Source organism: Salmo trutta, chromosome 7 (genome assembly GCF_901001165.1).
Source record: "Salmo trutta chromosome 7, fSalTru1.1, whole genome shotgun sequence".
Taxonomy (NCBI): Eukaryota; Metazoa; Chordata; class Actinopteri; order Salmoniformes; family Salmonidae; genus Salmo; species Salmo trutta.
The window spans coordinates 49,090,061-49,104,497 of NC_042963.1; positions in this window are offsets into that span (position 1 = coordinate 49,090,061).

Here is a 14,437-nt window from a genome sequence, read left to right on the forward strand (position 1 = left end):
ATGTTTCAATCAGTTGGTTGTAAATTTGGAATGAGCAGATATTCCCATATATTTTCCATAGCTGCATATGTGACATAATTCCTCCATTTCTATTCATAATGTCATTAATAAATATAATACAAATGTTAAAAAAAAATTCCATAAAGAATGTTTTTTTATTATTCACTATATTTGAATTTAACCGTAACATTTGTTGTAAAATTTGTTATATGTTTCTGGAGGATAAAACTGAAATTGTAACCAGCTATGTATGGCTTGTTAAAGAAAGGACGATACTTTTAAAATATAATTTTCAATTAGTTGGAAATGGGAAGTTGTAGTCTGTATAAAGGCAAAAAGTTAATTTTGTAACAAAGGATGAGCCTTTCTTAATAATCTACTGGAGAACCATTTTGGGTTTAAGTATAACTTATGCATGAGTGACGCTTTTAGTAAGAGGATTGAAGATTTAATATTTAATCATTTTAGCCCCCCAAATGCCTATTCATTATATAAATTGGCACGTTTAATTTTGTCTGACTTAGCATTCCAAATAAAATGAAATACTCTTTGCTGATATGATTTAAAAAACGAGTCGTCTGGAGTATACAGTGCCATTAGTAATTAAGTAAACTGTGATAGGATCAATGCGATTTTTCCATAAATAAACAAGTATTTACCTCTCCACGGTTGCAGAATGTTATCTATTTTTGCTAACTTTGTATAGAAATTGATTATGGTAAGTTCATTTATATTTTTTGAGATGTGAATACCAAGTATGTTTACTTCACCATCCACCCATTGTATTGGTAAACTACAAGGTAGTGTAAACACTGTGTTTTTTAACGATTCAATATAGAATATGGTACACTTGTCATAGTCATCCCTGTGACTCAGTTGGTAGAGCATGGTGTTTGCAACGCCAGCATGGTGTGTGCAACGCCAGGGTTGTGAGTTCGATTCCCATGGGGGGCCAGTGTAAAAAAAAAATGCATGAAATGTATGCATTCACTACTGTAAGTTGCTCTGGATAAGAGCGTAAATGTAATAATTAGGTTTTAGTGCAGAGAGGCTAGAAAAGGGATCAAGATCTTTAATGAGACTGTGCAGGGATCCTTGAGTCATCGGCATACATTGACACTTTTGTTTTTATCCCCTGGATTTCTAATCCCTTGATGTTCTTGTTGGATCTCATTTTAATAGCTAGCATTTCGATGGCCATAATACATAGATTTTGAGACAATGGACAGCCCTGTCTTAAGTCCTCCTGAAAGCGCAATACTTTCTGAGAAGTAACCATTATTTACTATCTTATATCTGGGGTTGCTGTACATAAATTTAACCAATTGTATAAGCGATTCACCGAAATTAAAATAATCCAGTCATTTTTATATAAATTCTAGTCGTACTTTATCAAACTCCTTTTTAAAATCTGCTATGAAGACCTGGCATGGTATCTTTGATGTTTCATATAGTTTCATTGTTTCAAGTAATTGTCGTATATTATCTCCAGTATATCTTCCATGTAAAAAACCTGTCTGATCAGGATGAACAATATCTGGTAAAACCTTTTTTATTCTGTGTGCCCTGCATTTCGCTAGGATTTTCGCATCACAACATTGAAGTGTAAGAGGCCTCCAGTTTTTTAAACGGGCTGGATCTTTAATCAAAACTGTGAATCTTTTGGGGCGGTAAGCAAATTGAAGTGTGTCTAGGGTGACAGGTAAGGTAGAGGTGATATGATACTTGTCTAGTCTCTCAAAGAATTTCATGATGATAGAAGTGAATGCTACGCAGCGATAGTCATTTAATTCAGTTACCTTTGCTTTCTTGGGTACAGGAACTTACCACATGGGTCCTGTTTAAGTAGTATTGAAATCAGACCTTCTTGTTGAGTCCCTAAAGTCTACAATTTTTATAGGAGTAATTAAAATATGCTAATAATGGATATTTGAGTACATCAAAAAATAATTAATAAATACCTCTACTGGTATCAAGCCCTGGTGTTTTTCCAGACAGAAAAGATTTTATTGCCTCAAAAAGTTCCTCTTCTGTAAGTTGGCATTCACACAGGTCTTTCTGCAAATGTAGCCATTTTACATTATTATTAATATTACTAGGAAAGAAATCCTTACAGTTAACATCATTCAGTGGAGATGGCGGAGACTGAAAAGAAAACATACGCTTAAAATATTTTGTTTCCTCTTTCAAATATAGTTTGGTGAATCTTGGATGACTCCATCCGTTGTAACGAGTTTCTGTAAATAATTTTTGGTGGCATTTCTATGTTGAAGATTCAAGGAAATGTTTGTTGCATTTTTCACAATTTTCCATCCAATTCGCTTTATTTTTATAATACATGACACTTGATCGTTTTTGAATAACTACCCCAATTTTTTTTTCCTCTAACATATTTTGTGCCTCAATAATACAGTTTCCATTACCATCTACCTGCTCTGTTACTTCCTCTATTTCCTTGATTAGTCTCTTTTGACCTAAACTGCTTGTTTTAATGATGAGTATTGTATTGAATGGCCTCTAAAATTACATTTAAAAGTGTCCCATACAATAAAGGGATCTGCTGTACCTATGTTGTGTAGAAAAAAGTCAATTTTGAATTATTTTGTCTTAGTTAAGAACGAATTGTCATCCAATAGGCTTTGATTAAATGTCTAATATCCCCGTCCACGTGGAAATTCTGTAAGAGTTACATGGAGGCCAATTAGACGGTTGTCCGATCGCATTCGGTCTCCTATTAATACTTGTTTTACTTTTGATGCCAGCAAGAATGAGACTAGGAAGTAATCAAGACGGCTAGCTTTATTAAGCCTCCTCCATGTATATCTCACTAGGGCAGGGTTTTTCAACCTCCATATATCCACTAGTTCTAATGTATCCATGATCTTCGTGATCTCCTCAGGTGCTTGAGGGTGATAGTTTGTAGTGTGATTTCTTTAAGATCCATTGAGGTAGTTAAAACCTTATTTTAATCTCCCACCATAACAAGAGATTCATTCGTTGCTTGTGAGCTCAATATATTATTACACATACACTGCTCCAAAAAATAAAGGGAACACTTAAACAACACATGTAACTCCAAGTCAATCACACTTCTGTGAAATCAAACTGTCCACTTAGGAAGCAATACTGATTGACAATAAATTTCACATGCTGTTGTGCAAATGGAATAGACAACAGGTGGACATTATAGGCAATTAGCAAGACACCCCCAATAAAGGAGTGGTTCTGCAGGTGGTGACCACAGACCACTTCTCAGTTCCTATGCTTCCTGGCTGATGTTTTGGTCACTTTTGAATGCTGGCGGTGCTTTCACTCTAGTGGTAGCATGAGACGGAGTCTACAACCCACACAAGTGGCTCAGGTAGTGCAGCTCATCCAGGATGGCACATCAATGCGAGCTGTGGCAAGAAGGTTTGCTGTGTCTGTCAGCGTAGTGTCCAGAGCATGGAGGCTCTACCAGGAGACAGGCCAGTACATCAGGAGACGTGGAGGAGGCCGTAGGAGGGCAACAACCCAGCAGCAGGACCGCTACCTCCGCCTTTGTGCAAGGAGGAGCAGGAGGAGCACTGCCAGAGCCCTGCAAAATGACCTCCAGCAGGCCACAAATGTGCATGTGTCTGCTCAAACGGTCAGAAACAGACTCCATGAGGGTGGTATGAGGGCCCGACGTCCACAGGTGGGGGTTGTGCTTACAGCCCAACACCGTGCAGGACGTTTGGCATTTGCCAGAGAACACCAAGATTGGCAAATTCGCCACTGGCGCCCTGTGCTCTTCACAGATGAAAGCAGGTTCACACTGAGCACATGTGACAGACGTGACAGAGTCTGGAGACGCCGTGGAGAACGATCTGCTGCCTGCAACATCCTCCAGCATGACCGGTTTGGCGGTGGGTCAGTCATGGTGTGGGGTGGCATTTCTTTGGGGGGCCACACAGCCCTCCATGTGCTCGCCAGAGATAGCCTGACTGCCATTAGGTACCGAGATGAGATCCTCGGACCCCTTGTGAGACCATATGCTGGTGCGGTTGGCCCTGGGTTCCTCCTAATGCAAGACAATGCTAGACCTCATGTGGCTGGAGTGTGTCAGCAGTTCCTGCAAGAGGAAGGCATTGATTCTATGGACTGGCCCACCCGTTCCCCAGACCTGAATCCAATTGAGCACATCTGGGACATCATGTCTCGCTCCATCCACCAACGCCACGTTGCACCACAGACTGTCCAGGAGTTGGCGGATGCTTTAGTCCAGGTCTGGGAGGAGATCCCTCAGGAGACCATCCGCCACCTCATCAGGAGCATGCCCAGGCGTTGTAGGGAGGTCATACAGGCACGTGGAGGCCACACACACTACTGAGCCTCATTTTGACTTGTTTTAAGGACATTACATCAAAGTTGGATCAGCCTGTAGTGTGGTTTTCCACTTTAATTTTGAGTGTGACTCCAAATCCAGACCTCCATGGGTTGATAAATTGGATTTCCATTGATTATTTTTGTGTGATTTTGTTGTCAGCATATTCTACTATGTAAAGAAAAAAGTATTTAATAAGATTATTTCATTCATTCAGATATAGGATATGTTAATTTAGTGTTCCCTTTATTTTTTTCAGCAGTGTATATTTTCGAAGAAGTGTGGATCATCATTATTTGGCCAATATAGATGAATTAGCCAGATCTGTTTTTGGTCCAATAATTTAAAAGAATTCACCTTCCCTGAGGATCTGTTTGCACAATCAGATAAAAATGTATATTAATTAGTAGAGTCACCGCTTTAGAGTTACTTTGCCCATTATAGAAGTATATTTCTCCTTCCAAGTCCTTTTTCACCCAACCTCATCTATATTTGTAGAATGAGTTTCGTGTACACAATAGACATTATATTCTTTCTCTGTTAGCCAGGTAAAAATGTATCTTCTTTTGTTATGATCTGCTGAGTCATTACAGTTGTAACTGGCTATACTTATTTCCCCACTTACCATAATGATACCCAAGTTTCAATTATACTTACCACAACCGATGTTTGTAAACGTACCATTAATAAGCACCACCATTTCTTAAACAAGCCATACATAGCTGGTTACAAATATCTATGAGGGTGATTTTTAAGAGAACTAACCAAATAACATGGAAAACAGTCCCCAAAAAATGAATAGTAACAATAATAGATAGTATTAATAGAAATAATAACAGCACAATCTTATAAACTCATGCTCATATTTAGAAAGTCCTAGCAACTTCATTGGATTCAATTGTTAGAAAATAAAAATGAAGAGAAAACTACCTATATATATATCGCAAGACCAGTTCTTTATGTCCATTACAGGCAAGACATATTTCATCCTCATTATATCCCGTTTTATTCCCACAAAAAGGGAAGAAGGAAAAAGAAACAGAGATTCTAATGTCCGCTAGTGACTGCCAGTAAAAATGTGGCTTGGGCATCACACTACCCATACAGGAATACCCAAGTTGAACTTACAATCAACTCTGACAGCCATGGCACGACAGCCAAGAATACATGTAGTACTGACAATCCTGAGCAAGTAAACCTGTAAATCCAATCGTCTCTACACCCACACACTTTTTTATTCCATGGTTGTTGCTCTATCACCTCGGCGGTTTTACTCCTGGGCCTATATCATTAGGATCAAGAATATAATAAGTAGTGTAAATAGCTTATATAGAAATGTATAATATACCTCTCACTTAGAGAAGTGCTTCCATAAGCTAGTTATGGTGTTGGTTCTACCGTTAACTTTAATCAGGAGAGAATTGCTTGTCAAGCTAGTTATATCATAACTTATCTTTAATCACAGAGCAGAATCCTAGTCAGTTTAAGTGATCTATGGATATGTTAATTAAAGTTTGAGCATGTCTGCTAACTGTTCTGAAGTCTTTATAACGACTTACATAAGAGCATGTGACATTAAAGTGCGGAGCAAAAAGTATTTTTGGTGAGCCGAATAATTTAGCTCCATTCTCGTAAAAGAGCTGCTAATTTGGCTCCCACATGGCTCTTTGTTCAAAATGCTTAAAAACTGACAGAGAATCACGAAAAAAATCAAAATTTCTGATGTAAAGTCTAAAAAAGTAGCCAACTGTTATTTCATGAATGTTTGAATGTCGTGAAATGTTTTTTACGCACCGCAAAAATGAGTGTGGCCCAGAATGAAGCACTCTCCCCAATATTTATTGTTTCTGTGGTGAGAATTCAACATCTTCAGAGAATGATTCTGAAGTGAACTGCAGAGAATCGTTGTTTGCGCCTCAAAAAGCAGTAGTAGAAGCCTGCAAATCAGGGAGCCAAATGAACGGCTCTTTCATCCTTTCGATTCAGTTCCTGACGTTCACCAAAAAGGTATATTCAAAAAGAGCTGTTCATTCGCAAACAAACCATCACTAGTACAGGCCTCTTGGGTAAATGATTAAGGTGCTGGTTTGACAAACCTGCAAGGGTACAAGTATTCACCTATAACTAATTGTACAATAGACCTTATAGGGTACAGCTACAGCAGGGTTCCCAAACTTTTTTGGCCCACGACCCCATTTTGATAAACAAAAATGTGCGACCCCACCATGTAAAAAAAGCGATGTAATCAACGGCCAATATTAATTGGGGCTATGATATGACAGTCTATCACAAATCAGTCTGACAGTACTTTTGACTGTAATTCAGTCTGAAGGAAGTTTGGTTTGAAGTGACTGAAATGCATCAGAAAGGTATTGGGCAGTTCAGAAGATCATCAGGCAATGATTTTGTATGATTTTCAGTGTAGAAAATAACATTCTCCCTCTAGCTGGATTTAGTGTCTTGTCTTGTCCATTCTGTTGTAATGAGGCTTGTGGGCATTCTAGAGGCGAACAGAAAACACATATGTGTTCCTGAGAGTCTCATCTTTCAGCGATGGGGTGATAATATTTTGCAGCTTAAACCGTTCAAAAGATAAGACCACATTTGTAGGAAGAAAACAGAAACAGCTCGATTTATTACAAACACATCTAGCGGCTAACCGGAGGTTACTGACGTAACCCAGGTTCTATGAACCAAGACCCCTGGTTTGGGAAATGCTGCACAACAGTGACAAGGGTTTGTACCCCTTTAAGTACAATTCAGAACCTTTTTTTCTGCAAGTACATGTTAAACCCTGGCGTAGTGACTGTGTGCATTGAGAGTTGTTTGTATTCTGTCAATGCCTCAGGATGCCACTGTGTAAACATTCCTTGGAATTATAATTAAGTGAATTATCTTATTGAATAAATAACTTTTCTGTGATGATATCTGGGAGAAGGCATGTCTGAAGTAAACAGAGTACTTGACCTAAAGCAAGTCCTGCCTGGCATAATTATCATGCTTGCAAGCAGTCAGTTTTACTTGTGCAACTGTTTTGCCTTCATAACAGATTTACAGGTAACTACCAAAATCAATGAAACAACAGCATTAAGCATCTTAATAGGGCATTGGGCCACCATGAGCCACCAAAACTGCTTCAATACGCCTTGGTTTAGATTCTACAAGTTTCTAAAACTCTATTGGAGGGATGCAACACAATTCTTCCACAAAAAAATCTTTCCCCTCTTTCAAAGTCACTGAGATCTCTTCTTCTATCTATGGTAGTCAAAATAATGACCAACTGGGCATTTTTATACATGACCCTAAGCATGATGGGATGTTAATTACTGAATGAACTTAGGAACCACACCTGTGTGGAAGCACCTGGTTTCAACATACTTTGTATCCCTCATTTACTGAAGTGTTTCCTTCATTTTGGCAGTTAACTGCAGGTATTCATAAAGATTTAAATAATAAATAAAATACCCCTCAAATAGATATGTATTTATGTCCATTATGCAACAGAAATGTGTATTTTTACTGCCACAGTACCCAAACCTCTGATATACTCACAGGTGGGAGAATCAGGGTTAGGGATTAGTGACTGTGTGTATTGAGAATTGTTTTTCTTCTCTTGTGATCTGTCAATGCCTCAGGATGCCACTGCGTAAACGTTCCTTGTGTTAGCAGTTGATGTTACTCTTCAATAACACAGACCCCAAAGCTTGATGTTACTCTTCCATAACACAGACCCCAAAGCTTGATGTTACTCTTCCATAACACAGACCCAAAAGCTTGATGTTACTCTTCCATAACACAGACCCAAAAGCAAATCAGGGGGAGGAAAATAGGTTTATTCAAAGAGGATAAATCATAGATGTTATGCTGAGAGGTAGATGTTCATTCTCCCCTGTCCTCAGTGATTCTCTCCTCAGAACAAAGGGACAGGATGTAGTTTTATAACCCAACCCCAGCCTGTGGTTGACCAATTAGAATTCCTTGCAATAAAACTGTGACAATGGCCAAATAACAAATATCCTATTTCAGGCTCAATGCCTAGACAAATTCCTCCCATGTCTGTGAACCATTGATCAATAATTCCCTCTTGACCTTAGTACTCTATTGACTTTTAGTCCTCTTGACCTCTCGCCCTCTGTGTTGTGTATTTATCTTAAAATATTCTTACACTTATATTACTGAATTATAATGATCTAAATGATCTAATTGAAATATGAACTTTTCTGTGGAGAAGGCGTGTATAAAATAGACAGAGTACCTTATCTAGAGAGAGTCATGTCTGGCATAATTATCAGGCTTGCAAGCAGTCAGTTTTACTCATTGTGTATTTGATACATTTCACAATTTGAAAAATAAACCGTAACTAAGTTGCAAAAATTGACTATTAAGGGCCCTCTTTCACACAAACAGACACAATTCAGAATAAAGATACTCCTTTACAGTGTTAAAATGTTGAATTTCAAACTCATATGGCAAAATACTTTCTTACAGCAAGGGGAAGAATGTTGTTTAAAAGCAGACACATGCACATATAGGGGTCTAAGGGTGGCTGAGCACCTACCATTTTGCCATCGACCAGAAATCAGCCCCGGCACTTCTAACACACTGTCCCATTTTTTCATTGAGGCCCCCGTCCCATTATTGCCTGGCCAACTGATTGTCACTTTTCCTGTTAGTTTGAATGTAGAACGAGTGAATCATGTCGAACAGGCTTCTTGAATTTGACTATTTTATTGCCATGTCTAACTAATCCAAGGCGTGATTTAGGTCACCTGCTAAAATAATACTTCCTGTCTGGATTTGATCTAATACAGCTTAAATTCTATGTAAAATCACCAGATTTTACAAAACATTACGAACACATTGCGAATTTTGAGTTGCACACCCTGGATGTCCTTTGGGTGGTGGACCATTCTTGTTACACACGGGAAACTGTTGAGCATAAAAAATCCAGCAGCATTGCAGTTCTTGACACAAACAGGTGCACCTGGCACCTACTACTAACAAGTGACATCAATAAGGGATCATAGCTTTCACCTGATTTCACCTGGTTGCTCTATGTCATGGAAAGAGCAGTATAATGTTTTGTATACTCATGGACAACATTCCACAGGCCACAATCAACATCCTGATCAACTCTACGCAAAGCAGATATGTCGCGCTGCATGAGACAAATGGTGGTCACACCAGATACTGACTGGTTTTCTGATCCACGCCCCTACCTTTTTTTTAAGGTATCTGTGACAAACAGATGCATATATGTATTCCCAGTCATGTGAAATCCATAGATAAGTGCCTAATACATTTATTTAAATTGACTGATTTCCTTATATGATCTGTAACTCAGTCAAATCTTTGAAATTGTTGCATGTTGTGTTCATATTTTTGTTTAGTGTACATTGGAGAAAGACTACCACCTAAGTACTGTTGTCAGTTTGTAATACTTTGTGATATAAAGTATAGTCGCTGGAGAGCTCTACTTGGGGCGAGTAGGTCCACCAAGATACCAAAGGGAGATGAGTGGAGGCATCACACATACTTCAAAGAAGTGTCTGATGCCCTCCCAACCACCCCGTCCCAATCTCTCAGATAGAACCCATTTCCACTCTCACCAATAACCACCATTGAATCTTAGCTATAATTGCAAACAAGGAATAATAATGACTCAACATCCTCTCCTAATCTGTCCAGAACTCTTATTCATTTTACAGCAGGTTACAAAGATACATAAAAGTACATTGAAGTATAGATAAAGCCTTCCTTCCCTCTCTCCCAAGCCAAACAGGGCCGGTTCTGGGGAGGGGGGGGGGGGGAGTACCCCTGTGACAACAATTTTGGGCCCCAACTTAATGTGGAGTATGAAATAATTTTTACATAACAAATTTTTGCTATCGTTCTATTTTTACATCTGTTATTAGACAGGGGCAACGCGGAACACTAATGATTATGAACATGGTCTTTTGCCTGCTAATGCCTGCAATGCAGTGAAGAAAACGATATGACAACAATAACGTCTAATGTAACTGGCCCCTCTAACAGTACAACTGGCCCCAGCTTGGCCCCCCCAGTTGAAATGGCCTAGAACCGCCACTGGTCTCTCTTCACCTCCCCTTCCCAGTTTTCCTCCTCTCTTTACCCCACCCAAGCCAAGCTTGTCCAAACCTCCCATCCTTACCCAGCCAAGCCAAGCTTGTCCAAACCTCCCATCCTTACTCACCCAAGCCAAGCTTGTCCAAACCTCCCATCCTTACTCACCCAAGCCAAGCTTGTCCAAACCTCCCATCCTTACCCAGCCAAGCCAAGCTTGTCCAAACCTCCCATCCTTACTCACCCAAGCCAAGCTTGTCCCAACCTCCCATCTTTTCTCATCCTCCCTTCCTCTCAGACACACTTACAACTTACACCCATCCATCAACTTACTCATCCATTCATACACAAGTGACCCTATGCATCCACACATCCATTCTCTCCCACCCTCCTACACATATTCATATTCACCATCGCTCAAATACCTATTCATATGCACAGACACACATCTACACACAGTTATTGAGATATATGCTATATTTTCCCATTTGTATTGTACTTTCTGTATCTATGTAGCCTGTTGTTATTGGCTACTTCTGTCGTTACTTCATATAGAAGAACAGTTACTTGAGGAATGTATAGATTTTTTTGGGGGGGGGAAGGGGTAAAGAATATTGTTTCAACTGATGATAGCTGGTCTTAGTCATCACTGTATGTAGCCTAGTGTGCTCATTGCTTTTTTCCTCTTCGTCATCTCCTCAGCGCAGGGGGCTTTCCTTCTTTAACTGGAAAGGTTTCTTGCAGCTTGATTAGGGCTTCATCGGCGCTTGTGAATTCCATCCTTTGCGTTCCCTTCCTTGCCCACAGCACAGCAGGGAAGCACAGCTGAGATTTGATCCCTTTCTCCCCCAGTGACTGTCTGATTGGAATCTTTTCCTTGCGTTTTTTCTAATGCATAGCAGACATGTCCTGGACGAATCGAATGGACTGGCAATGGATTTTGATTTCCTTTGCCCCTTGTGCCTTCAGAACGTTCATTTTGGTCTGATAGTTTCACAGTTTGAAGATTACAATTACAAAGGTATTTAGCGTTCTTCAGTTTCACGCCGATCCTATGGCATCATCATAGATCTGGTGATATACCGACGGTCAGTTTGACCACATAGCTGGAAAGGTCTCCTTTTTCCTCGTCTTCGAGTGAAGACAATATTTTCATGTTGTTTCATATCATTCTGTTTTCATGCTGGTCCAATTCATCTTCTTAAGTTTGCAACTTTGTTCCATAAGTCACATTTTGCTGTCTTGTTTGTTTATTGGCATGCCTTATTTGTGCGTGTCTGACACGATAGCCTCTACTTTCTTTTGAGAAAATCAACTTTTAACGACAGATTGTAACAGTTTTTTATTTGCATTGAGGGCATTTTAGCTTGGCATGTTGGATTTGTGTCGCCGCGTCGCTTTGCCAACTGATTGGCTCACTGTTGTACATAACTGACTATTCACTCTCTCCCAGTTGCTTGGGGATATGTTGATTTATTGATTTTAGAGGCTTAATATAAACTTTGTTGTCTGGTTTCTACATGTAAACCACAGTTTTGTCTGTACTAACCGGTGCTACTCACACCACATGCGTCCTATCGGTATGTGCATGCGCCTTTATGTTCTTGATCTCCCACGGAAATGCCCCTGATGTCATTGCTACACCTTATTGGTTTTATGACCAATGAGAACAGTCCAGGCAACAAAGGACAGCCTTGGCAAAAACCCCTACCAATAGAAAATATTAATGATAGGCGACCATTTGTGTTAACTGCTGCTAATGGAGCGGACTACAGTAACTTTACAAAATTAATAAAATGATCACCCAGATTCACCTTTTCTAGTACAGAATACAATAATTCCCAATCAACTCTGTCAAAAGCCTTTTCGGCATCTACAGAGACAATGAGTGAGAGGTCTTTCTTCCTGCCATTCTGCAAGCAAGTATGATATTCAAAATGTGTCTCACATTGTCCATTCCAAATCTGGATTTGACAAAACCAGTCTGATCAGCTTAATGAGGTCCGATAGCAGGACTTCCATTCTGCAAGCAAGTGTCTTGGCAACTATCTTAACATCAACTCTGACAAACTAATTGGTCTAAACAAAGAGCACTCTAATGGATGTTTTTCTTTTTTCAGTAACAGCCTAATGTAGACAGTTGTACAGGACTCTGGTATGAGGTCTCTTTCAAACATATCATTAAGAGCAGGCATAAGGATAGGCCAAAACCTCTTATAAAACTCTACTGAGTAGCCATCTAGACCAGGTGCTTTTCCGGAGGGCATTGACTTAATAGCTTCCCAAACCTCTTCAGAAGTAAGGGGGACATTTAACGTAGTTCTATACTCATCTGATATAGTGGGTAAAGTGATCTTATACAGATATTTTGTGATTTCGTCAGTTGCTCTATTATACAGTGGTGGAAAAAGTACCCAATTGTCATACTTGAGTAAAAGTAAAGATGCCTTAATAGAAAATGACTCAAGTAAAAGTCACCCAGTAAAATACTACTTGAGTAAAATTCTAAAAGTATTTGGTTTTAAAAATATGAAGTATCAAAAGTAAAAAGTATAATTCATTTCAAATTCCTTATATTAAGCAAAGTAGACAACTACTTTTTCTAGTTTTTTAAAATGTATTTACGGATAGCCAGGGGCACGCTCCAACTCTCACTCAGACATAATTTACAAACAAAATGTGTTTAATGAGTCCGCTAGATCAGAGGCAGTAAGGAATAACCAAGGATGTTCTCTTGAGAAGTGTGTGAATTAGACAATTTTCCTGTCCTGCATTCATAATGTTAGGAGTACTTTTGGGTGTCAGGGAAAATGTGTGGAGTAAAAAGTACATTATTTTCTTTAACAACGTAGTGAAGTAAAAGTAGTCAAAAAATATTAATAATAAATTAAGGTAATTACCCCAAAAAACTACTTAAGTAGTACTTTAAAGTATTTTTACTTAAGTACTTTACACCACTGCTAGTAAACTGTATTGAGAAGTATAAAGAAATGTATAGAAGTCACGAAATGTATTATTGATAAGCAAGGTAGTGGAGCCATCTGCCATCTTTATAGACTCAATAGATCTTTCACTCCGTTCATTTCTAAGTTGGTGTGCAAGTAGATGGCTCGGTTGGTTGCCAGACTCATAATATTTTTGTTTGGTAAAAAAAGAAGTGCTTTGTGTGGTCTAAATTGAGTTTGGCCTTAGTACAAGTTAAGGAGTTCCAGTTTACCTGAGTTGGCTGTTGTTTGTGTAAAAGTTCTTTACCTTAGCTTCAAATTTTTCCCTCTTTTCCAATCTAAGTTCCTTGATCAGAGATGATCGGGAGATAATACATACCCTTATGGTTGCTTTAGCAGGATCCCAGATGGTTGCAGCTGAGACAGGAGAGAATTGTTTGTCAAGCTAGTAATGTCATAACGTATCTTTAATCACAGAGCAGAATCATTCATTGTTAAGGAGAGATGCGTTCATTGTTGACCGGCGTTCTGACGACAGTTGTAAATTATGGTATGAAATAACCCAAAACTTGTTTCTCACTATTGGACAGTGGTGTAAAAAGTACTTGATTGTCATACATCAAATTCCTTATTTTAAGCAACCAAGACAGCATGGTTTTCTTATTTTTTCCATTTATGGACAATCAGGGCAACACTCCAACACTCAAGACATAATTTACAAATGCCGTTTTTGTGTTTACTGAGTCTGCCAGATCAGAGGCAGTAGGGATGACAATGCGTTATATTGATAGGTGCATGGATGGACAAAAGGTGTGACGAGAAAGGCAGGTTGAGGTTGCCAGGATCAGAGTAGTACAGAAGGTGTTATATGCTGAGCCAGTGAAGAGAGTAGTGGAGGAAGATGGGTACAGGTCGAGGGATCCTGAGAGGATCTCTGTGAGTAGGCCGAGGCCAATAGAGAGTGATATGAATAATATGTGCTTCAGTAAGGTGGGTTTATTAGCGGTTATACCCATGGTTGTCAAATGTACTGCAGAAATGGAACGTACAGTGCCTTCAGAAA